Genomic DNA, 23,703 nt, shown 5'->3' with positions numbered 1-23,703 from the left:
AAACCTATTTTCAAGCCTACACAAAATCCACTCGTAATTCTCCAAGGAATCAGTAATTAAATCATCATTTAGCTAAAATTTGGAACAAAACACGCTTCATTTGAGCCCCGAAGTCTAATGAAGTATGTGAACCATGACAGTAGACCTTCAGCCACGCGGAAGAGATACAAGTGGAAGGGCACCCAAACTTTATGGACCGTACTTCTATTAAGGAATTAATGGTTCCCAATATTTATATAGGAAAGAGTGTATTGGACCTTTTTGGTGTTAAACTTCGGAAGTATTTTGTCAAGATCAAGACTTTTGTTGGTTTTTGTTGAGGTTTATGAACGTAATGTTTTTGAAGTATTCTTGTTTATGTATGCTAGGCTTTTTCTCTCTTCCTTTCTTTGTTTTTTATTATGTTATAAACCAATCTTTAGATTTTATTTCAACAGTCTTGTTATAGGACTATGGATTTTTCTAGTTCATCCTTGGTACTATAATCAATGCGTTTTTCTGTTAAGTAAACTATCGTGATTTTCTTTCTTAATTATTAAATAGTTGCCTTTCTTGTTACAGTTCCACCTTAAATGGTGACTTTTAAGTACGTAAGTATCATCATCTACATAAAATTACTCAACCATAAAACTAATTAATTCTTAAGTTTCCACTTCCACTACTTTCAAGGATTCAAATCAGATGCAGTACAAGCCACTCTAAACTCATAAACTAGACGAACATCTACACATATAGAATAATATTGATTCACATTTCGTTTTGCGAGAAATTGCCCTAGTACAAACTTTTTAGACTAATACTAAAGTAACACTAAACACAAGGATCCAATACTTATCTATTTCATCTATAAACTAGTCCACGACTTTATCTGGGTTTGTGTGGATTAAGGACTTCAAACACAATTTAATTTCCTTTGAAACTCATTGGTTTCATATAGAAACTAATCTGTTAATATAATACCTACATATATTATGTATCTAGGTATTTACAAATGAATGCAGTAAATGATTTGATTTGATTCCTACAGACTGTGCCAAGTTTCATCAAAATCGATTCAGTTTTTTAAGATTTCCTTATTGCAAGATTATAAAAAAAATACAAAACTACTTTTACTAACAGCTTAACTATTATCTCTTCACTTGCCTACATTGTGTATGTTACACACACACACACACAAAACTATGCAACCCCTTATTTACATTCCTTAATGTAAGGGTTTGTTCTAGGGTTAGTTCCAACTTTACACAATTTAGGCACATCAAAGAACCTCCTACCTTTGTCCCGAGCTCACATGGGGTTGAAAAACACCAGGTGTTAATTATTTTAACGAGAGATATATTTAGATTATGAATTGTTCCGAAAATAGAGCGTTTGGTTTGTGCGTCTGTGATGATGTATGTATGAGTTATAGATATTTTTTTGATCTTCGGAAGTGTTAAAAATACTGTTAGTGTTGAGAGTTATTTTATTAATTTGTTGTGTCTTTTTTTAAGGCGGGAAAATCATTCAATGTCTTTTGTTACCTTGGGCGATTACATCTTCGGCGAAAGCACCCTTTTTTTTTTTTTTTTTTTTTTTTTTGAAATGTCAGACTCTTACTGATTCCTACTCCTACTTTTCGAGTCGGAGCCCCGGTAACCCGCTAGTAGTCTGTACGTCTATGTTTATGTATCATCATTATCATCGTATCTGCTACAAAACGGCCTATTTCAAAGCTAAGAGTTTAGGTGCAGGGGAAAATTAAATTACAAATTTAAAACTTCTTTGACAAGATTCTTCTTTAATATTACATTCAACTCAAGCATCGTACTTAAATTTTTATTTTCATCTGCTTTACTATACTCATGTCCAATCAACTCCATCAACAATGCACTGGATACTAACATCAATTGCAATCCATTGCACCATTTACGTCACCTGGCCAAACATTTAGAATTCATTTACCAGATTTAAAACCACCATTTTAGTCAACTCAACTAATTTGTCTAAAAATAGACCCTAATGCCACGAGATACGTGTCTCCCTTTAAATACTGGTGATAAATGGATCTAAATTTAACGCCCCATTGCCTTTAAGTAGGTACGTAGCATTTGGTCACTGGTTTAGTACCACTATCTTTACGTTTTGGCTTGTGGTTTTGAGCCACAAGTTGTTGAAATATTTATGGTGTTATTCGTAAAAAGTTTAAGCCTTTATATGGATGGAGGAGTTTACAGTTCTTAATTTTATTATACGTTTGTTAAATTGGAACTATTCTGATTCTCTTCGGCTTTTCTCGATCTTTATTACTATTTTACTAACTTTAAATATTACATTGCTTATGAGCGTGGGAGAGCCATGCTTTGGCACGAATGAGACTGGAGTGAGACCACGGTCTCAATTGACATGAGATCAATTGACATGAAACAACGCCCCAAAAAGGCTGGCAACGCACTCGTGACCAGCTATATTGTTACGGCTGTCCATGGATGACGGCGACGGCTTAGAATCAGGTGATCCGTCTAGTCGTTCACCGGCTCGCACCAGATAAAAATATGTTCTAAGCCAAAATTGGTTCTCTTCTTTCAAAATGATTGCGCTAATAGCGTAAAATTATAACATTAACCTTTTAAAATAATAATTATATTCTTTTAGATAATGTTACCTATGTTTTCTTATCCAATCACCGACCTTATGACGCCACACCACCTGGTATTACCAACCACAAGAAAACATTACGTAGATTCCAGTTCACCCCTTCTAACCAACACATACGTACACACATGTGTCTAAACATACACTAATAAATGGATCTAAATATAACTCAGGCTTTTAACAAGCTGTTGATTTGTTTATTTTTCGCACGAGATAAGACGAAACTTAAGATGGTGGGGTGAAATGGGGATGGATATGAAAAAGTATTTTGTTTGTAGAAGTAATTACTGTGTGGTTCCTGTGAAGTTCAATGCCCGGACTTTTGAAGATTAGAGCTATGTGTTATTTTTAAATAAGTATAGCAATGATATATTTTTATTTGTTCCTAAGAGCGCAATATTAGATTTTTAGTTAATTTATATTGTGTCGTCGTAGAGTATTATACATATTGGTCTAGATTGGACTGCTGCATGAGAATTGATTGCAGGCGGGAGGGTGCTGCACACCGCTTGCTGAAAATACATATTATACAAGAATGAAAAGTCAAAATGTATTTTATTGTTAGTGTAGATTGAACTTTTCTTATTAGTAGCATTATTATGTGTAGATTATGCTATAACTAAAGCATTTCTTGTCATCAAAAGTCCGTAAATTCTGGGATCAACACTCCAAGTTCTTTACCAGCAATGTAATCTATACACAATACGAGTATGTATAACTAATCCTTCCTACAGAACGCCTCAGCTTCGCTCCTGACACATCTATTTCGCTACTTCCACGTTCTTTGATCTTTATTTGTTTCTTTAAGACAATGCTAAACTGGTCTGCTATTTTCGTACACAGCGCCCTCTAGTAATAATATCTTCTCTCATTTTCAATCAATAAATGACCTGCTATCTACTTAGATAGCAGGTCATTTATACAAACAATAACAAGCACAAAAAAGTACTTACTTTTTTTTATTTTAAACCCATTCTCTGTTATAAACGTTTTATATTTCCTAAATGTTTGAAAATGCAATAATATATTTGATGGGTCGACGTTTGGCCGCCATCTCGCCTGGTGGTAAGTGATGATGCGGCCTACGATAGAACACGTCTGCCCATAAGCAACCTATTCACTCGGGCCTTGAAGACACCCAGGTTATAACCAAGTGAAACTCAGTGAAATACTCCTTGCGTCACGTTTTCAATAGAAATAAAGAATTTTTCTTCCATTTTTATTAAAAACGTAATTTTGTTTATTCAATTTCAATAAAGTTTGACCTAGTTATGAGATATCGACGATCGAGCGGGCTTCCTCTTAATTTATCACACAATGGACTGCTTATAGCTTAGCTTTGGATTGAATCGAATATCTTCTATAATATTTTTAGATTTTAAAATTAGTTTTCTAAAGAATATCAATAAGATATTATGTTGGGTTTAATGCATTGATGGCGGTCAGCCCAGTGAAACAACTGGACTAGTATTTAAATAAAACTGGCATCTAGTATATTTTTATTATAACTATCGTAAGACAAGCTAAATTAACTAAAAATCATGGTTTACTCACTTACATTAATGGAAAAAGCTCAACTAATTTCGAGTCACAGGCGGACTTTTCATCATGAGCAGCGTGTGCAGACGCGGCGACGTCACGCAGCCTACTAGTTCAAAACGAATACAGCTTTTCTCCGTTAATTGACTACAATAAACCGTTATTTTTAGTTAATTTGCCATCTAGTAGTCACAACGAAATATAATTTGAACGATACTTAATATTTGGTATAAAATTCCATCTACCACACTACCTGTCTTACTAAATAAGGAAAAACCGCAAAACAAAAACAATCTGACTTATACTGAACCCAATCCATCAAACTAAATAATATCTCCTGCCTAGCTTTACGTCAGTGAGGACCTTCAACAAATGAGCTACATGAGAGGTCCCTTCGTGACTTAACACCCTCATTTGACGGGTCACATACATTTCCCATCATTTATGTAAACGTATGGGATCCCTTCATCCTAGTTCTTGAAGCGTCAGTCAAGGACATTGTAAATCTAGGTCACACATCCCTTCAGATCAACAGCCTATAAGTGCCCACTGCTGAACAAAAGCCTCTTCTCACACGGAGAATGGTTTGAACATTAATCACCACGTTTATTCAAGGCGGGTTTGATAAATTCAAACTTATGATTAGAAACTGCCTCGATGGTCGAGACAGTTTCTCTCGGGTTCGGTTTCCGGGTCAGCCAAAGTATTATAGAGCTATTTTTCGGATTTTCGAAAATTTCTCAATTGTAGCAAGGAATCTGGAATTGTGCCCAGTATATGGCAACAGGCTCACCCCCTATTACATGGGACTTATAACACAAATGGTAAAAAGGGGGTGTAGATTACATAGCGGCATTATGTGCCGTAATTTGCACTTCTGTATACCTTACTTGTTGCATTCATTAGAAATTATAAGCCCGGGTTTCCTTACAATCCACTGGTGTTTAAAAAGTCTTAGAAAGTACATTTGACTGCACGGTTGCAGTGCTGCTGTGGCTAGGCAACTGACTGCTGCGCAACATGTAGCGGGTTCGATTCCCGCACGGAGCAACTCTTTATGTGATCCATAAATTGTTGTTTCGGGTCTGGTTGTCATGTGCCTGTGAAATTGTATGTTTGTAATCACACCCACGATACAGGAGAAAATCCTTAGGGGCTACGTTTATATAAGGGCCAACGTTTCTTTTACTAAAAAAATCTGTTTAAAAAAAATAATCAAAACATTTGTACTTGCTAGATTTCGAGCCCTTCCCTTATGGGACCACGACCAAAACTACAACATAATACATGAATGTAGGTCACTTGAATAAAACAAAAAGTCCTGAGTAATCAGTCGTTGAGTGTTAGGTTTCCGAATGCCCTTGGCGACTGCTTGACTGCTTTTTATGTTAGTGAGAGGATAGGGATCATTTGCGATGGAATGGATCGAGGCTCTGTACAAAGTGTGTGTATTTCGCGTTGGTTTGATGGATCAGCTCGGATGTTAGGGTTGAGTTTATCAATATTTTCTATTTTCGACTTTGACAGTTTTTTTTGGGACAAGCTCGCCACAGCCTCCCAAACCAGTATCCAGATCTACATACGATCACTTTGACAATTGCCGTGGAATGCCACTCATAAATATGAGCCTCTAGTATGGCTTGAACCAATCGAGTTCCTCGTCAAAGAGTTTTGTGAGTAAGTCGAGAAATATAATAATTAAATTATGTCTCACGATGGTTATAATAATATAAAAACAATTATTTTCTAGAGGAAAACAACAGACACTAAATATTGTACTTGTATACTACATTTATTATCAAGGAGTTTATGTTTTGCTGTTTTGTGGTTGAAAACACTCAATTACTCGTAATTACTATTGAAATAAGCTTCATATCCTTAAATATCCTGACATTTCTTGAATTGGCGTTCCATTGTCTCTGCCTACTCTCATTGGAGACAGGCGTGAGGTTATGTAAGTAAGTATGTTCTTGAATTGTACGGAATATTTCCAATATTGATGGAAATAATGGAATAATTCTTGCGATTGACAGCGTATGTTTGTATAGAACTAAAACGAGTATATGTAGTGTTGTTAGGCATTTATATTAAAGCATGTTCTGGTGACACGTATCGTAATGGAACGTTTACTATTTGATCAAGGGGTAGACAGAAGTGTTCGTGATAGAGTCTGAATTGATATTAAAATTTTTGAATTCAATAATATTATAGATTTTTTATGTAATTAGCCGGTTAACGAGCAAACGGATCACCTGATGGTAAGCAATCGCCGCCGCCCATGGGCACACCCGAAACATCAGAGGCGTTACAGGTGCGTTGCCGGCCTTTTGGGGGTTAGGATATTAGGTATTGTTGCGGAATCGGGATTAGGAATATTGGGAAGGATTGATTGATTAGTTTCCAGTAACCTCACTCACACAACGTAAGCTCGTTTCACGTCGGTTTTCTGTGAGGCTGTGGTATCACTCCGGTCGAGGAGGTCTATTCGTGTCGAAGCATGGCTCTCCCACACTTTTTCTAAGAAAAATCTTAAAAGCTTTAGACTCTTTAGTCTTAAGTAGTTTAATAATAAAGTAGATTTAAATCTGCTAGATACCATAAGTAGGTTCAAAGTAATTTCTCGGTAAGAAGGTTTGGTAGACTTTTCAGGGCTTCATCTATTTTCTTCTTTGTATACTTATACAAATATTCGTATGGATTCAAGGAAAACGCCGCAAAAAATTGATGTATTGTGATCTTTCCTAACTTCAGTAAAAACTTTCCGAGAAATCGTACAGTTCAAAGAAATACGTCTACGTAACGTTATTTCGTGGATATTTTTCGCTTCAGGCGTTTTGGGTATCCATGGGCGACGATTGCTTACCATCAGCTGATCCGACTGCTCGTTTACCGATTTATCCAAAAAATAAAAACCACGCTGTTACAGTTACTAGTAACAGCGTGGTTTATATTTGCGTAGTCCATATGAAACGCAAACATAGTAGACCTAGGTCTACTATGTTTGCGTTTCATATGGACTACTTTCATACGTCTTAGGGTGCTTTTTCAACACAGATGTGCTATGAAGCTGTGCGAGAAAGATACGCATCTCGAATACGCATCCATAGCACACATCTTTCCATATAAAAAGATAGCTTAGCTGAGTTCCTTTCCACCAGTGTTAAGGTACATATGTCTACCAATGAATATGATTGGTGGAAGCCAAACGCATCTACAGCAACGTAGCATAGCACATCTCTGGTGGAAAAGTACCCTTTCACTCTGATTCCAACCCCTTACATCCCAACCCATTAATATCACATAATTTTTCACGCCTTGTGTATTTTTAGCTATTATTTTCTCATTTATTAACTTAATCTATTTTACATTAGACAGAGAAAACAAATCGTTCTCTTGGCGCCGGCTGGTGTAGGCAGATCTCTAAGGTTTTTACGCGAATAAATTAGGATTGTGCGTTGATAATGTTTTGTGAATTATACTTTTTGTTAGAAAATGTACTTTTAGAAGTTTTTGTTAAGATGAAAAATTAGTTGTTTCTCATATTTTTCGCAGCATTTAAAAAGTACCCTTCTACATACTAAGACATGCTCATGTGTTGTAAGTGCGGTAAGTGCGTTTAATAACATACAATTTCACATACACATGACACGCGGACGCGACAATTTGTGCATCACACAAAGAGTTGCTCTGAGCGGGAATCGAAAACCTAACTTGCTACTAGTTGCACGACAGCCAATTGCTCAGCCACCGCGTCGAGTGCGCAGTCGAACGCATTGCGAGTACAATAAAGTAATCTTACTTCAAGATACTCCTAAATATGTCCATGAGACAACACATAAAACCAATATACTACATTATATTATAATTGTAGCCAATTGTTCTACTACAATTCCAAACCTTGATATCAATCTTAATTCAGTAATCGTTTTCATTGAATTTTTTATCCAATAAAAAATCCATTAAAGTAAATTCGTAATACAGCCATAAACGGAAATCAATAAGAATTAAGATTAGGCAATCAAAATATTCCTACCTACTCTAAACGGCACATAAATCATAGGCAGGGATGGATTTAGAATTATATAAAATGTAATTTATTTCTCTTCCACAAAGATGTCACACACATACGTAGCTTACACTAGGTATTGGTTTATGATTTAACCTTTGTGGGGGACCGGTATCTGCACTAACTGTCGCACTCAGAGACATTTAATGATTACTTAAACTATTCCTTAGTAACTATTTTGTTCCGAAAACAATTGCTAAGGACTGGGTTAAGTAACGATTAAATGACTCTGAGTGCGGCAGTAAGAAACCCTGTCACACAGATTATTAAAATTACTTTTATGTATTTCATATTGAAAATCGTAAAAGTAACTTTTGTATCAATACCAATATAAATGTACATTTCAATTACAATTGGCTGTGCTACAAAAAGTATTTAGGTTAAAATGAAAATATAATATAGCAATTTTCCACAATACAAGTTGCAAATTGAATTCAATTTATTGATACTTTTTTTCACAAAATTATTATTATTGCGTCATTTATCTTGAAATTGATGTCTTTGTTTCTTATCTGTCTTATTCTTGTTCTGAAAACCGTATTTCTATAAATCAAATACTTAACTATAGAAAACCGAAGATGGTATAATGAACACTTCTTTTACTAAGTACAACTTTAACACAAACACAACAAACTTTTCTGCCGAACACACTCTCTCTTGAACTTACCAAAACCAGCCTATAAAACTCTTGATACGGCCCTGACTATCAACGTGTGCTACGTGTCAGGAAAACCTAATAACCATGCTTACTTGCGAAGCTGCTGGCTATAAATTATTCATAATGACAAAGTTATAAATTGTGATATGCGAATCTCACCCTTCCTGAAAAGTTAGCGAAAAGTGATAAGTAGGTAATCTGATTTGAGTGGCTCTTTGCTTCAAGTGTAGGCTTTGGTTGATATATGGCAAAGGCAAAAGGCATAAATTAGCATACAGGTTATGAGTGGTAAATGAGAGTAAATGTAAATTAAGTTAGTGCTCCATTTTGAAGAGAATCATTGCCACATTGTTTGAATCGCAAATGTGACATCTAAGTACTTACGTTTGATCTCTAGGTTGAACGAAGGTTAAGTGTCTTAATAATAAATTCTGAGTTGCTCCGAGTCTCGATAAAAATGAAAAATTGAAATTGCGTTCTATATAAATAAAGATATGCATTCCACGTTATTTTTCAACTTTACATTTAAGCCAGGCAGGTATTATTATATAAAAAAAACCTTTAATAAAAGAGCGTACTTATTCCTTTTTAAAAGACTGGCAACGCACCTGTGACTCCTTTAGTGTTGCGAGTGTCCATGGGCGGCACTGATCGCTGACCAGCGGGTGAAACATCAACTCGTTTGCCCCCTATTCCATAAAAAAAACTTCAAACTTCAAACCTGCACTCTCCAATCTTATTTGACGCATCTCTAAAGTTCTATCTCCTATTTACGCATGGCTTTATCTTCAGCTAATCCTCAATGATACTCAATACCTAGTATCTACAGATACAAAAGGAAAAGAACTACAAAGCGCACGTTTTGAATTTACGTTCATTGAGTTGATCTCAATCGCGATAAGTGCGCAAGCTTGTACTGATGACTTTACACGTTCGTTGTTAAATAGTACACTGTGAGCCAGTGTGTTTGGGCTATACGGTTAGAGCAGACGATGAACATAAATTATATTTTTATAATAACTATCGTGAGTCATACTAAATTACCTAAAAATCACGGTTTAATGGAGAAAAGCTCTACTAGTTTCGAGTCACAGAGGGACTCTTCATCATGAACAGCGACTGCGCGTCTGCGCACGCTAAATTATATTTATTTGTTTTTTTTTTTTGTAGGTATTAAAACTGTCATTTTATTACTTTGTCGTGATCCTCAGAACGAGGCAAACATAGTTCACAATATATTTTGTTTAGCTGGATCAGGAAATGTTTTAACTGACTTTGTACAAGGAGGTTCTCTATTTAAAACAATGTGTTATTCTACATCTTTTACATCCGTGAAACTCAAATAAGACACCCACTTTTCACAACACCAAACGAAATCAACTTAAAGTAACAGACTACATCGATACAAGTAATGAAATTAGTTTCGTACGTTTGTTCATTGTGCACGAACGTAAACGTGGGCGTTAGCGCAATTCCATTTGATGCTGTTCGCTGTTGAATTTGTCTAATGGTGGGTTAATGACATGGTTAGTGCGATGACTGAGCATTTGAACTGCTGAACGTGTGACGGTTTCGATTCTAGAACGTGACTGTTTGTGATTTAACATAAATATCACGGTTTGTTGACTTGCAGAGATATTGTGTATGTCCAATCATCACCATGAATTGGTCAAATTTTAGGCTTTGTTTGTTGTTACCCAAAATATTGAAAATTGATTGGTAGTGGCGCCTTCGATCATTCAGGCTCTGATGCGCAATGTAATATTTTTCTGCCTTTAAACTACAGAAATGAATACTCTGAGCTTGAGCTTAGGCTCAAACCAAAGAGGCAGGTTTTGTATTTGTATTTTTGCAGGTTTTAATACAATTTTCTAAAACCTAAAAAATGCAAACTTCGTGTCACTTTATAACGAATTCTTGAGTAAACCTCTCTTGCAATGACAATTAATTGTTTGCTTTCTTATTTACAGATCCCATACTTCGGTTCCACAAATAAACGTAAGTAAAACTTTTTTTAGCAACTTATATTGATTGGACCACTATTAAGAATTGAGCCATCTCACCACATATAAGATTTCAAATCGAAAACATAACAATATGATACGAAAAATAAATAGAACTCCCAGGAAACCGAAACCATTTTTGTACTGGAACATTATAATAAAATATTTTCTGTATACATACATTGCGTAATATAGTTTATGCCATAAAACTATAAAACAATACGAGCAAACCGGTCGATATCGCACTGGAGTCCAGAGGGAGTGCTCCATCGTTTACCCCGCGCACTTTGTGTTATTAGTTGTGAAACTTGAACCGAGATAGGGTTATTGTATTCCAGTATCCATTTTTATGTACAGAAGTGTATATAAAACTATAGTTTATATATTTTTCGCTATAATCTCTTATTTGAAACTTGTCTTGTGCATTAATTTTTGATTTGGACCCAGATGCGGTCCTTGAGGAACACCAACGTGCATTCAGTGGAATGAAAGATTCTTCAATATTTATTATAAATACCAGTTCATGTCTTACAATAAGTTTAGGTAATGTGTTAGACGATTACGCAATGTATCGTACACAAATAAAATATAATGTATGTTAAATTATAGTCAAGGAAGTTACTTTCACCTGGTAAACATTATAACCCAGTTGAGTGACTTAACCGCCCTCTCATAATTAGAGATTGCCTTACAACCGTCTTCTAATCGAGTAGCATTTAACGTAGCCAATTTCCCTCAATCAGCTTAAATGGTTCAAAGCACAATACACCAACATTGTTCTGTTTTCTTTGCGATTGAAATGGCAAACACATTTCCAATGCTTTGCTTTAGACAATAAAGTTGAAATTTCAAGAAATGAAGCTGATTGTTAGTAATCTTGTGAGTCTGGTTGAAGGAACGGAAAGTGGACTATTTGAGTTCTGCAAAGGAACTCGTAGAGAGTGCATATTGTGTTACTAGTAATAATTTTTATCAGTACAAAACTTTGCTTCTTTCCAAACACTGGATATAAGTCTCTAACCTTTACTAGAATTAGCTTGAACTTTTTAAAACTTGAAGAAGGAATGAAGTAGATGTATTTTGTATAAAATTTCTGTTATTACCATAGATACCATAGAATTTGCGTACACAACCTGCATACATAAAAACCAACCATCCACAAAACGAACGTAAAATATAGTTGCATTTATAAAGTAACACAAATATTCTATATTTATTCGATCAGTGAATTTTTTCACTTAAAAATACAAAAATCACTCAACAAACGCCTATCAATATATTAAACTGTTTTTAACGAAAAAGAATAAAATGAAAAATGAAATCTATTTACGTCACGCAATAAAATAAAAAAAGTAATATCTTTTTTTTATTTGTTTCCTGAATCCACGGTCCACAGTTGAATCGGATCTTCTCAAACGTAAAATTAAAAACCAAAAAGCATTGTAATGTGGATTCTTTGTGGTGTAAATGGAATGAGTTCAGGAATTACGTTCAAAATTTAAATGAATGCTTGCTTCTGGTGGAATTAGAGAGTGTTAGTGAGGTTGAATTTTTGTGGTCCCAAACATGTGTGGCTCAATTGGAGGCACATTTTTGGTAGGAATGAAAATAAGAGAATTTAGCTACAATTGTGCCTATTTTAGGTTTGGCTATTTGGGTTAAAACTGGCTATTTAGGTTTGGCTTACACCAATCATATTCATTGGTATAGTTAAGCTCTGGTGGAAACGGACTAAGCCTAGCTATGTTTTTTGTATGGAAAGATGAGTTCTATGGATGCGTGTTATGTATGCGTGCTATGGATGGCTTCCCTGCTATTGATACATCGCACACTTGAGCAGCGTATCTTCCTCGCATATCTACATATCTTAGTATCAGTGAAAATGGTTACATAGTTACACAGCTTTGCTATTACATCTTCATAGCATAGCTTCGAAGACCCTAAAATTAATGTCAAAGGCAATTTTTAGGATTAAAATAAAGTTTCAGAACTCTTTGCAAATAATGTACGTATAGATATATCACTAAACCAACTTCAGAATGCAATTCAATAAAAAGACGTACATTAAATCAAAAATTAGTCATCATCCCTTAATGTAAACTGTCCACTATACGCGTCTGAACCCAACTTAAAGCTTTTTTTATGAAAAACATAAAGCGGTTTAACTCCTGCCTCAGTCGCGTCGGATTAAAATATTGTCCTCATATTTGTAGGCGACCAGTTTTTTTGTTCGCAATTGTCATTCATCAGCCAATTTGAATTCGAACCTTGTTCGGGACGGGATTAGATTTAATTTTGAAGTACCTTGCGTTGAAAAATTTTGGTTGTAAAAATGATTTATTTGTATGGAAATGATTATGATAATGCTGGTAATTATTATAATTATATTATTGTTATTTGTTACATAAGTAAAATTTATGATTTTAGTTTAGAGGTAATAGAATTTATTTTTGACGTCAGTAATAATAATAAGTGCGGGAGAGCCATGCTTCAGCAGAATGACCCGGTTCGACCGGAGTAATGCCACGGCCTCACAAAAAACCGACGTGAAACAACTCTTGCTTGTGTCGGCTCGTTGTGTGACTGAAGTTACCCGGATTACGCCCGTTCGCAATCTTTCAAAATCGGCTGGGGCGTGATTTCCCAACAACTCTCGCCTCCTCCTTAGCATGACTGCTTCGCAGAAAAGCCGGCAACGGACTTGTGAACGCCTCTGGCGTTTCAGGTGTTCCATGGGTGGCGACGATGGTTACCATCAGGTGATCCGTGCAATTGTTTATCGGCGTTTTGCCATAAAAAAATATATAGGTCAATTTTGGTTCAAATCTCTGATGCATCTCCTCAAAGATGATATCAAAATATTTGGACATTTTATATTTCAGTTGTTAAATAATTCTTTCGCCCCGGCGAGCGCGTCTACTATTAGCTTATCACTCCCCTACTGACCTAAAAATAACGTGCCTCTGGCCTATTTAACAAAGGCAGTATCGGCATTCTCTCAAAACACAGTAACGGGTTTTATGGAGACGATTTATCACCACCATTCATCAGGAAAGCATAGCCAAGGGGTGTTCAAATTTGATGTCAAATTGTCAATCGTGTGTAATGCCCAGAAAGATGCCCATAAAAATGAATACCTTCCATTCTAGAGTGGAATTTCTCGCCAAAAAATAAAACAGGTATATTTAGATGTTTCCATTTTGTTAATAGTATAATTTAATCTGATGTTACTGTAATTTTATAAATGTTGAAATTTCTATGTTCAGTCATGCTTACAAAGTTTCCACCTTTTTTGAGGGGGAAAGCCATCCAATGACTTACTCCCGCCTTGACCGAGGCGAGAAGGAGTGTCAGACACTTACTAACTAAAACCCACCCCGTTTCTCAAGACTCTCTAAACCCACTAGGAAGTCCGCAGTTCCAGAAAGTTTCAAGCTAAGAGATAAATTTAGAAACATCTCCCAGAAATACACAATACACACGATTCAAACTAATAGAACCCTTACTTCCTACGATCATTTACAATATTGACAAAAAGTCCAACACACACGCTGATAAATTCAATTTTCATTTATCACCCCTGGTATGACCAAACGCCCACCCATTCTCCCATTCTGGCAAAATATTAAGCCCAACTACAATACCCATTCTCACTGCCCACTCTCCAATACGGTACAATAGTAATTTTTCTACTGAAATTCAAAGCCACTGGGCGACACAGATTTATGGTGTACCGGCGTCGGCAGCAACGCAAGCACTGCGCATAGCAGCCAACTCCTGCAACCACCAGTACACCTGGCGCTTGCGCTGATTTGGCCGGACCCGGGTTCACATACTTTGGACATGGCGTCCTGGAGCCATTTGCTTCCTCGTCGATAGGCCTGTCCGGTGGTATCACCCAGGCCTGCACGATTGTACGGCTTCCAAATTGGTCCAGCTGTTTCAGCGCCCAACGCGGGCCACATGGGGCCTGTCTAGGCGTCAACGGACTCGGCGGAGACGTAAACCGGATGTTGGTCCGCGTCTCCACCTCCTCCATAACGCGCCAGTCAACGACACGAGGTGACAGAGCGGGGCTGGCGAACGATATGTCCACCACCGATTCGCCCTGTATCCGCAAACGTAACCCCGGTTCAGTATTTACCTTCAAATTCTTATCTAGATAAATATTCAATGCCTTTTTATTGAAGTCCCCGAGGACAAGTTTGGGGAGGGAACGGAACCCGACGACGACGGCGACCAACTCCCTCAGGGAGTTGTGGAACTCGGCGAGAGTTCGGTTCGGAGAGAAATACACGCCCACCACAGCGATCTCAGATTTTGGTTTAGAGGTAATAGTAGTAAATAGTATTTATTTTTGACGTCAGTGAAAAATAATAAATGTAGGAGAGCCATACTTCGGCATGAATAAGTGGGCTAACCGGAGTATAATGGCCGTACAGAAAACCGATGTGAAACAACGCTTGCGTTATGTTTAAGGTTACCGGAAGCCCAATTGTAATTGCCCTAATCTCCGATTTCCCAACAACTGCTCAATTTTTTGATCCCCAAAAGCTGTATTGCTTATCATCAGTTATCCTTATGCATGTTTACCGGCTTATACCATAAAAAATTCAGTTTTGGTTCAAATCTCTGATGTATGTGATGATGATGATCATGATATCAAAATATTTAGATATTTTATATTTCATTTGTTGAATGTTTCTAAGTATCTACTATTAGCTTATCACTCCCTGACTGACTATAAAAATAACCCTCTCCTATTCAACAAAGGCAATATCGGCATTCTCTCAAAACACAGTAACGGGTTTTATTAGAATTTATCACCACCATTCATCAGGAAAGCATAGCCAGGGGGTTTCAAATTTTATAACAAATTGTCAACGTGTGTAATGCCCAGAAAGATGCGATAAACATGAATACCTTTCATTCTAGAGTGGAATTAAACAAAAAAAGAAACAAAACAAAGCAAATATATTCTTACCATTTGTTCTTAATACTCGTATAACTTAATCTGATCTTATAAATCACAGTAATATTATAAATGTTGAAATTTCTATTTCAGTCATACAAAGTTTTAACAATTTTTTTGAGGGGGGAAAGTCATCCAAAGACTTCTCCCGCATTGAGCGAGGCGAGAGGGAATGTCAGGCTCTTACTGTCTAAAAATCACCCCGTTGCTACTCCTACTTTTTCAGTCGGAGCCCTGCTAAACCCACTAGGCATTCCGCAGTTCCGGAAAGTTTCAACCTAAGAGATAAATTTAGAAACATCTCCCAGAAATACACAATACAATACACACAAACATCTGATTCAAACTAATAGAACCCTTACTTCCTACGATCATTTACAATATTGACAAAAAGTCCAACACACACGCTGATAAATTCAATTTTCATTTATCACCCCTGGTATGACCAAACGCCCACCCATTCTACCCATTCTGGCAAAATATTAATAACTACAATACCCATTCTCACTGCCCACTCTCCAATGCGGTACAATAGTAATTTTTCTCTGAAATTCAAAGCCACTGGGCGACACAGATTTATGTTTGGCACAAATCAAAATTTACGCCTTGCAAACACAAATTTATAATTTACTGTGTTAAACTTTAAATAAATTCGTTTGATAGCCTTATGTTTAGGGTTGTAAGGTCCAAATTGGTGTGTTTGTACATTTTTAGGCGTCAACAAACTAAACTGTTTGCTTACCGGCGGGATATGGAATGGGCGTTCCATTACACCGTTGTGTACGCAAACGTAATGTAGTATTTACCTTCAAATGGTTATCTAGATAAATATTCAATACCTTTTTATCAAGTTCGTCACACATCTATTATACATGTCTGTTTACCTGAATCGATGATTTTATCTACAGACAATAATTGTTTTAGTATTTTTAACGAACCCCGAAAAGACCCCCTCATTTTAGCTGAAGCTAAGATATGTGACGCGCATGTGGTTCTACGCACTAGCTAATCAAGTACTGGCCATTGTACTGTAGTGCAGAAGTACTAATTAAATAACTGACTGTAGCCCTGTAAACACGATATACATCAATTAATACCTAACCGATAGCAATGTTTGATATAATATATTTCTCGACTAACACGAATGTCACTATAATCTTTACCAAGGACAATGAAACACCAGTAACAATAAAAATATAGGTATACATTGTATATCCTGGCTCCTGCAAACACGATAAACATTGATTACTACATAACCAACACCAGTGTTTGCTATACTATACTTTTATCTTTACCAAGGACAATTAAACACCACTAACAATAAAAAAAGATAAAAAGCCAAAATCAAAGAACCCTACATCAAATCCCAGAATTCCCAACCGCGTCACAAATAGCCCAAAGATACACGACGTTGTAAATAAAGCAAGTGAAGCGAATCAGGCAGACGGGGGTGACGTCACGGAAGCGAAGCGGCGGAAGCGCGCGCGCCACGTTTCCGCTACAACCGCCGCGACTGAACCGCGTTAACATCACAGACGTAAGCCGAAGCAGTGCTGATAGATATGCTCAGGATTAGATATATTTTCCCATCTGGTCGAGAGGAAATGACATTGTACGTTTTGATGGAGTGCAAATGAAATTCTTTTGCTTTTGTGTACCACATAAAGTAATGTCGTGGTGGGTCGGAAGTTTAAAACGCCCGCTTCTCATGCATGAGGGTTCGAAACCTACTAACGGCAAGTACCAATGTGACTTTCCGAGCTACATGACATGTACTTTCTTAGATTATTTAGACATCACTGACAAACGGTGAAAGAAAACATCGTGAGAAAACTTGGGCTTGTAATTTCTAATTATAAGTTTGAATTCGCCAACCCTTATTTAGCAAGTGTGGTGATTAAAGCTTAAACCTTCTTCAAGCTTGAAAAGGCCTTTGGTCAGCAGTGGCAGCCCTACTTGTAGGCTGTTGATGTGACTTTGTTACTAACTTTGGTCAAAAAGTCTAAAAAATAATAAAAAAACATAATCATCTTAACACTCATCACTATTAATTACTCCATCCTTATTCACTTCAAACCCTTCATTGTTAATTACTATAAAAACAATATAAAGTAACACATCAATTAAGCGGTACAATGTATAAAATTCCGGCCTCGCGTATCATCGCCGTCCATTCATTAAGTACAATAAAAATTGATGTCTATATAACTTTGGAACGAGCAAATAGCTTGACTAGACGACTGACCGATATATGTATAGACAATTTTAATATTTTAATTTTTGTTTTGACGTCCATAAGTGCCTTACTGGTCTATTTGAAATAAAAAAAAATACTTTGACTTAGTTCTGATGAGTCCTCCTTTATAATTAGCAATTAATACAAAAAAAAAATCAAAACCACTTACTTCATCCTCTTCACTCTCATGTCTATTAGTTAGCTATTCCCTCAGGGTTATACAAGCTGCTTGCCTCTTATTAATCATAGCGTGATGTTTAATATCATATAGCCTTCCTCGAAAAATACACTATTTAGCACAACAATAATTATCAAATCCGAACCAGTAGAGATATTAGTGCGTTCAAACCAAAAAACAATTTCCTCAGCTTTACACATAATATTCATTAAATTTATATATTTAAAACTTTATTGCACTGTAAAATTGGCGGACTTAATGCCATGGGCATTCTCTGACAGTCAACCGTTGGATGGTGCATAACGATAAAGTGGTAGGTGCAAATTACAGAAGAGAATGCATTAATAACACATTAATAAAGTATAGATGAATTCATCCTCATGACATACGACATCAATTAAACAGTAGAATGTGTAAAATTCCGGCGCCCGTGCATCATCGCCGTCCATTCGTTAAGTACAATAAAACTTAAGAGTTCATTACCGGAGTTATTTGCGTTGGTGTATTTTCGAAACGGAAATGACGGGCACATCCGTTCGCTGGGGGCCTTCGTGTCTATGTTAAATGTTTCAGCATTTGTACCGTACCGTGAATATTTGTCAAGTTATACCAACTCTTGCCTTTAATTTGTGTTCGAGTTAATTTTGTGTGTTCTGTTTCGTTTAGTTTGGTTGAGTAAGTTTTGAGTGGACTCAAAGTGTAGTACAAGGTCCAATTTCTAAATAACATGATGAAATTCTGTTTTCTATTGATATTTGTAAATACGTAGACATAGCTTTAATAATTAAATTCACCCAAAGTACAATAACTTGGCTTGACTGCACATTTGGCGCAGGGGCTGGACAACTGACTGCCGTGCAATGTGTCGTGGGTTCGATTCCCGCACGGAACAACTCTTTGTGTAATACACAGATTCCAGTTCTGGATCTGGGTTTAATGTGAAATTGTATGTTTGTAAACACACCCACGACACAGGAGAAAATCCTAATGTGGGGCAACGTTTTTTAATACAAGCTAATAAAAGCGCGTTAAATAAATACCTCGTAACATTCGATCTTGTAAAGTTACTTTTTATTACGCTTTTTAATTCACTTTTTCGCTCATTTGCATCAAAATAATTTAATGTGTCAATAACCAACTACACAATAGATACAAATAAATCATTGAAATATGAACTCAAAACCAAATAGAACTAACTACACCACATTCAGTGTAAATCAGGACTCCTACATAATATTACCGACCTAGCTCAAAATAATTGTAAGCACTAACGTACACGAGTAAAACACACTATTGAGGAAACTCTACTCCTCAAGGAATTTGCTCCTAATTGAGTTGCAGTTTCCACTCTATTCCATTCGATACGCATGCCTAGCTATTACTCTGAAGTTCATAAAGTTCATATACATATTCTAAATGTTTAATTGGTCCATTAAACTTTGTAAAACTTACTAAAACGATATATCTTTGCCTTTAGTACTACGTAATTATTACCCATAGGAATTGGAAGGAGATTTTGGAATACTGTTTTAATTTATATTTGAAAATTAATAGAAAAAGATGGATGTGTAGAGTAAATGGAGAAATATCAGACAGATCACCTAATGGTAAGCAATCGCCGCCGCCCATGGATACCTGAAACCCCAGAGGTGTTACAAGTGCGTTGCCGGACTTTTGGGGATTAGGAATTTAAGGTTTATTGGGGAATCGGGGATTGGGAAGATTGGAAAAGGGGGCAATTGTTCCTCCAGTAACCTCAATCAGACAACGAAACATAACGCAAGCGTTGTTTCACGTCGGTTTTCTGTGAGACCGTGGTATCACTCCGGTCGAGCCGGCACATTCGTGCCGAAGCATGCCACTTCCATATTTGAAACCTTTATTACCGACTCTGTACCAAATAAAAGTGCGAAAGTAATTTCCGATCAGAAAACCTAAGCACTTTCAAAAAGGTGATAACCACCTAAACTTCACGATCCCAAATAACTATTAAAGCATAAATAAATGTTGAAAATCCATCTTTTAAAAAGCCCCCAAGTTTATTATCTAAATCTCAACGCTTCTCTTATAAACATTAAACATCAAAAAAGGTTCAACGTAATCCGAGTCGAAACAACTTTTAAAAACTGGCTTCAAGAAAAAAGAAGAAAATTTAAAAAAGAACCATCGTCAGATTATCGAGGATTCGATTTCCACGTCTGAACTTCGAACGCTTAAGTTAAGGCGCCCGGAATGTTGTTGAGGTAACAAAAAAAAATAAAAAATAAAAAAACCCGTATTTCAAAAGAATCGGAAAGTTCGGAAAAATTCCAGCCAAGGATTTTCTGTCGTCGCCCGGTTGACAGTTTTGCAGTAAGCCGAGTGCCAGTGGAATCACCGCTATTACGTGTATTGATAGAGGTCTGGATGCCATCGCCATTTTGTCTAGATTCTGCTCGAGAATTCCGTACTAAGTTTGATTTATTGATGGAGCTAGGATTACTTTCCACGACGATAAAATAATATGTGACTAAGAACATTTTACATACACTTTTCTTTCATATTACAAAGAACAAAATGACTGTATTTTTCCTACTTTAAGCCAATGCCCATTCTTTGACATTCCAAATGTAATTTTGTCATCATCAACTGAAGTTTCAAATTGCGATCACACGTAATTGTAGCAAAAGAACTTTCCACAACGCTCGCCAATAATCCTTTTGTAACAAACCAGTTTGACAGATGAGAATTCTATTGTTGGAATTTTTCTCGATTTATCACCTCCCCCCGCTGTGAATAATGAAGCATGCCATAAATATTAGAAACATATTAAAGCAAAATTCGCCGTAGACTTATGTGGCTTGATGATTTTACCATGAAATATTCTTCACAGTTGGGCCTTATTGTTTTGTAGTACGAGTAGGTACACACTAATGCCTTGTATTAGTTTTAAATTGGAAGCAGATGTACGGTACGTTTATAGATTAGACATTCTAGTTTGTACGATAGAAATTCGCTTATACATAAAGTAGGTTTATGGTAAAACTAGCTATAATTACTAACTATTTTTATAAGTGAGTGAGTGAGGCTTGTTATCGGCTAACAGTCCAACTTTCTGTTTCTAATCTGTTTTCTTTTAGCTGTAAGTTCTCCATGTAACTTAAATAAATAAATAATTTTTAATACATACCTTTTTCTATTTAACACATTTTGTTTTCTATTTATTAAAACTTACCAAATAGACAACACTAAACACCCATGAAAAAAAACATACGAAACAAAATCCAATAAAATATTGAACAAAAATAAAACGCAATATAGCGCCTGGTACTACAAAAAACGAGTTAATTTTTACATCGCCCGAGATTTTCCAAGACGAAAGTTGATTTTGATGTTATTTATTCGAGCAGCATCCGAGGAAATTATGCGAAGATGGCTACGAGCGTGATGGAGAGACTGTCGGGGGCATTACTATGTCGAATCAATTCCAACTCCCCTACTAAGGGTGTTTAATAACTTTTTTATCAGTGACAGTGAAAGAATTGTGAGTTTTAAGCACGAGAGTAAAAATGCTGCGGACTACCTAGCGCCTCAAAGAGCCATCAGACCACCACAGATGGGGCCCAGTAGGGCTGATGCCTAATCCGGAGCTGCGGACTACCTAGCGGGTTTACCGGGGCTTCGGCTAGAAAAGCAGGAGTAGGAACAGGGTAGTTTTTAGTCAATAAGAGTCTGACACTCCCTCTCGTCTCGCCCAAGGCGGGAGAAATCATTGGATGGTTATCCCCCCTCAAAAAAAAGTAACAAGATAATTGAGCCAGTAAATTAGGATCTGGAAGTTACTATTGTTATTTTCAACCTAGAGCTCAAAAAATAATATTCTATGAAAAATATTTAAAAAGAAACCAATGGTAGTATCCACATCGGAAGCCGCGACTTATCAACACAAATAATTTCCTATTACAACCACACACTAAGCCGCTCTACCAATTTTCTTAAATAAACATTTCCAAAGAATTTTTACATTTAAATCTGAGATCGGGCCTGAAATAGGGTGATGTGTAATTTTAGGATATAACTAAACAAACACAGCATTACATGTTTCGGGAAATTGAGGAGAGATCCTGATTCTTTTTTTCTAATATTTTGGCTTTACTGTAGTGTATATAAAACTATTGTCTAAGAACTTTTATGAATGATAAGTAAGAGAGAAAAAGATTAGAAAAACAATTATACAATAACAAAGTAAAGAAATAGAATAAAATTTAAATGCCATGTTGTTACTTAGATTTTAAACTAAAAATGCTTGATTGTACAAAATACATACGTTGTGGTGGCCGGAGGTTGATGTCGGTTACTCACGCATGAGAGTGCGGGTTCGTAACCTACCAACAGCAAATACCAATGTCACTTTCCAAGTGATATATTGTACTTTATAGGGAATCCTCAGCTTAGAATTTCTTAATATAAGTTCGAAATCGCTAACGCGCATTGAGCAAGCGTGGTGATTAATGTTAAGCATTAATTACCACGCTTGCTCAATGCAAGAAGAGCTTTAATCAGCAATGGCCACTAATAGGCTTGTTGATGTCATGTGATGTGTAACCTAGATTCACAACATCCTTGACTGAAGCTTCAAGAACTAAAATGAAAGGATCCCATACGTGTCCAACCATGCAATAGTTGAAATTGGCCACCAGGCGCAAAATTCCGTACGAACGCCTAAACTAAGAAACTTTGACCCGGAAAATAAATCAACTAAACAAGCCAATCAACTCTCAAACAAATAAATAGCTATTTTTTCCTTCCCATAGAAACCTCGTACAACAAAACGTTCTATTACTTTATTTAGTAGGAAACCCCTTATCTTTGGCATAATAGCAACAGAGGCTAATAATAACAGGCAAGTTTGCGAGGACCGAAATAATTCCGGAAATAGCTGACGGAATATCTAAATCATGGTATGCCTCACAATCTTAGAAGTAGAGATGGACTTTGTATTCATTTTTGTCGATGTCGATATATAGTATTGTGTTTTTTAGTAGAAAAGTATTTCCTAATGCTGTGACCAATCGTAGAAGTATGGACAACAAGCTGCTGCCCTGCTATGGATTGGCATTATGGCGAACCCTCTCGAAGAAAAGAGGCCTTGGTTCAACAGTGGATGTGTCCTAAGTAAAGATAATGTCATCTAAACAGATGACAAAAATGCTGATCATAGCAAAGTTTGTCGATCAACGTAATTCAAAAACAATGCACCTCTTTTTTCCACGGTATAAACAAATGTTACACTACATACTTACCTTTGATTACATTGCTGATATTAAATTTTGAAACTAAACTAGAGTAAGTAAATTAGAATAAACAATATATTGTATTCATGGAAGTTTTTTATGCATATCCTGTTGTGAAAGAGCGGAGTCTTCTAAAACAGCCAT

The 23,703-nt window shown here is 36.3% G+C and overlaps 1 protein-coding gene across 3 annotated transcripts in view; it reads left to right on the top strand.

Moving 5' to 3' along the window:
• The window catches only part of LOC118276042 (protein TANC2), a 310,683-nt gene that overhangs the window by 47,548 nt on the left and 239,432 nt on the right, over nucleotides 1–23,703 (top strand). For 2 of the 3 annotated variants that reach the window (XM_050707484.1, XM_050707486.1), the window contains exons 2-3: nucleotides 562–590; nucleotides 10,868–10,895. The gene's annotated coding sequence lies outside the window, so the exon portion shown is untranslated. The remainder of the gene's footprint in view (nucleotides 1–561; nucleotides 591–10,867; nucleotides 10,896–23,703) is intronic. The other variant, XM_050707485.1, reaches the window with a different exon arrangement.

This window comes from Spodoptera frugiperda, chromosome 31 (genome assembly GCF_023101765.2).
Source record: "Spodoptera frugiperda isolate SF20-4 chromosome 31, AGI-APGP_CSIRO_Sfru_2.0, whole genome shotgun sequence".
Taxonomy (NCBI): Eukaryota; Metazoa; Arthropoda; class Insecta; order Lepidoptera; family Noctuidae; genus Spodoptera; species Spodoptera frugiperda.
The sequence above is the reverse complement of the archived record's forward strand: the minus strand, read 5'-3'. Positions and strand labels throughout refer to the sequence as shown.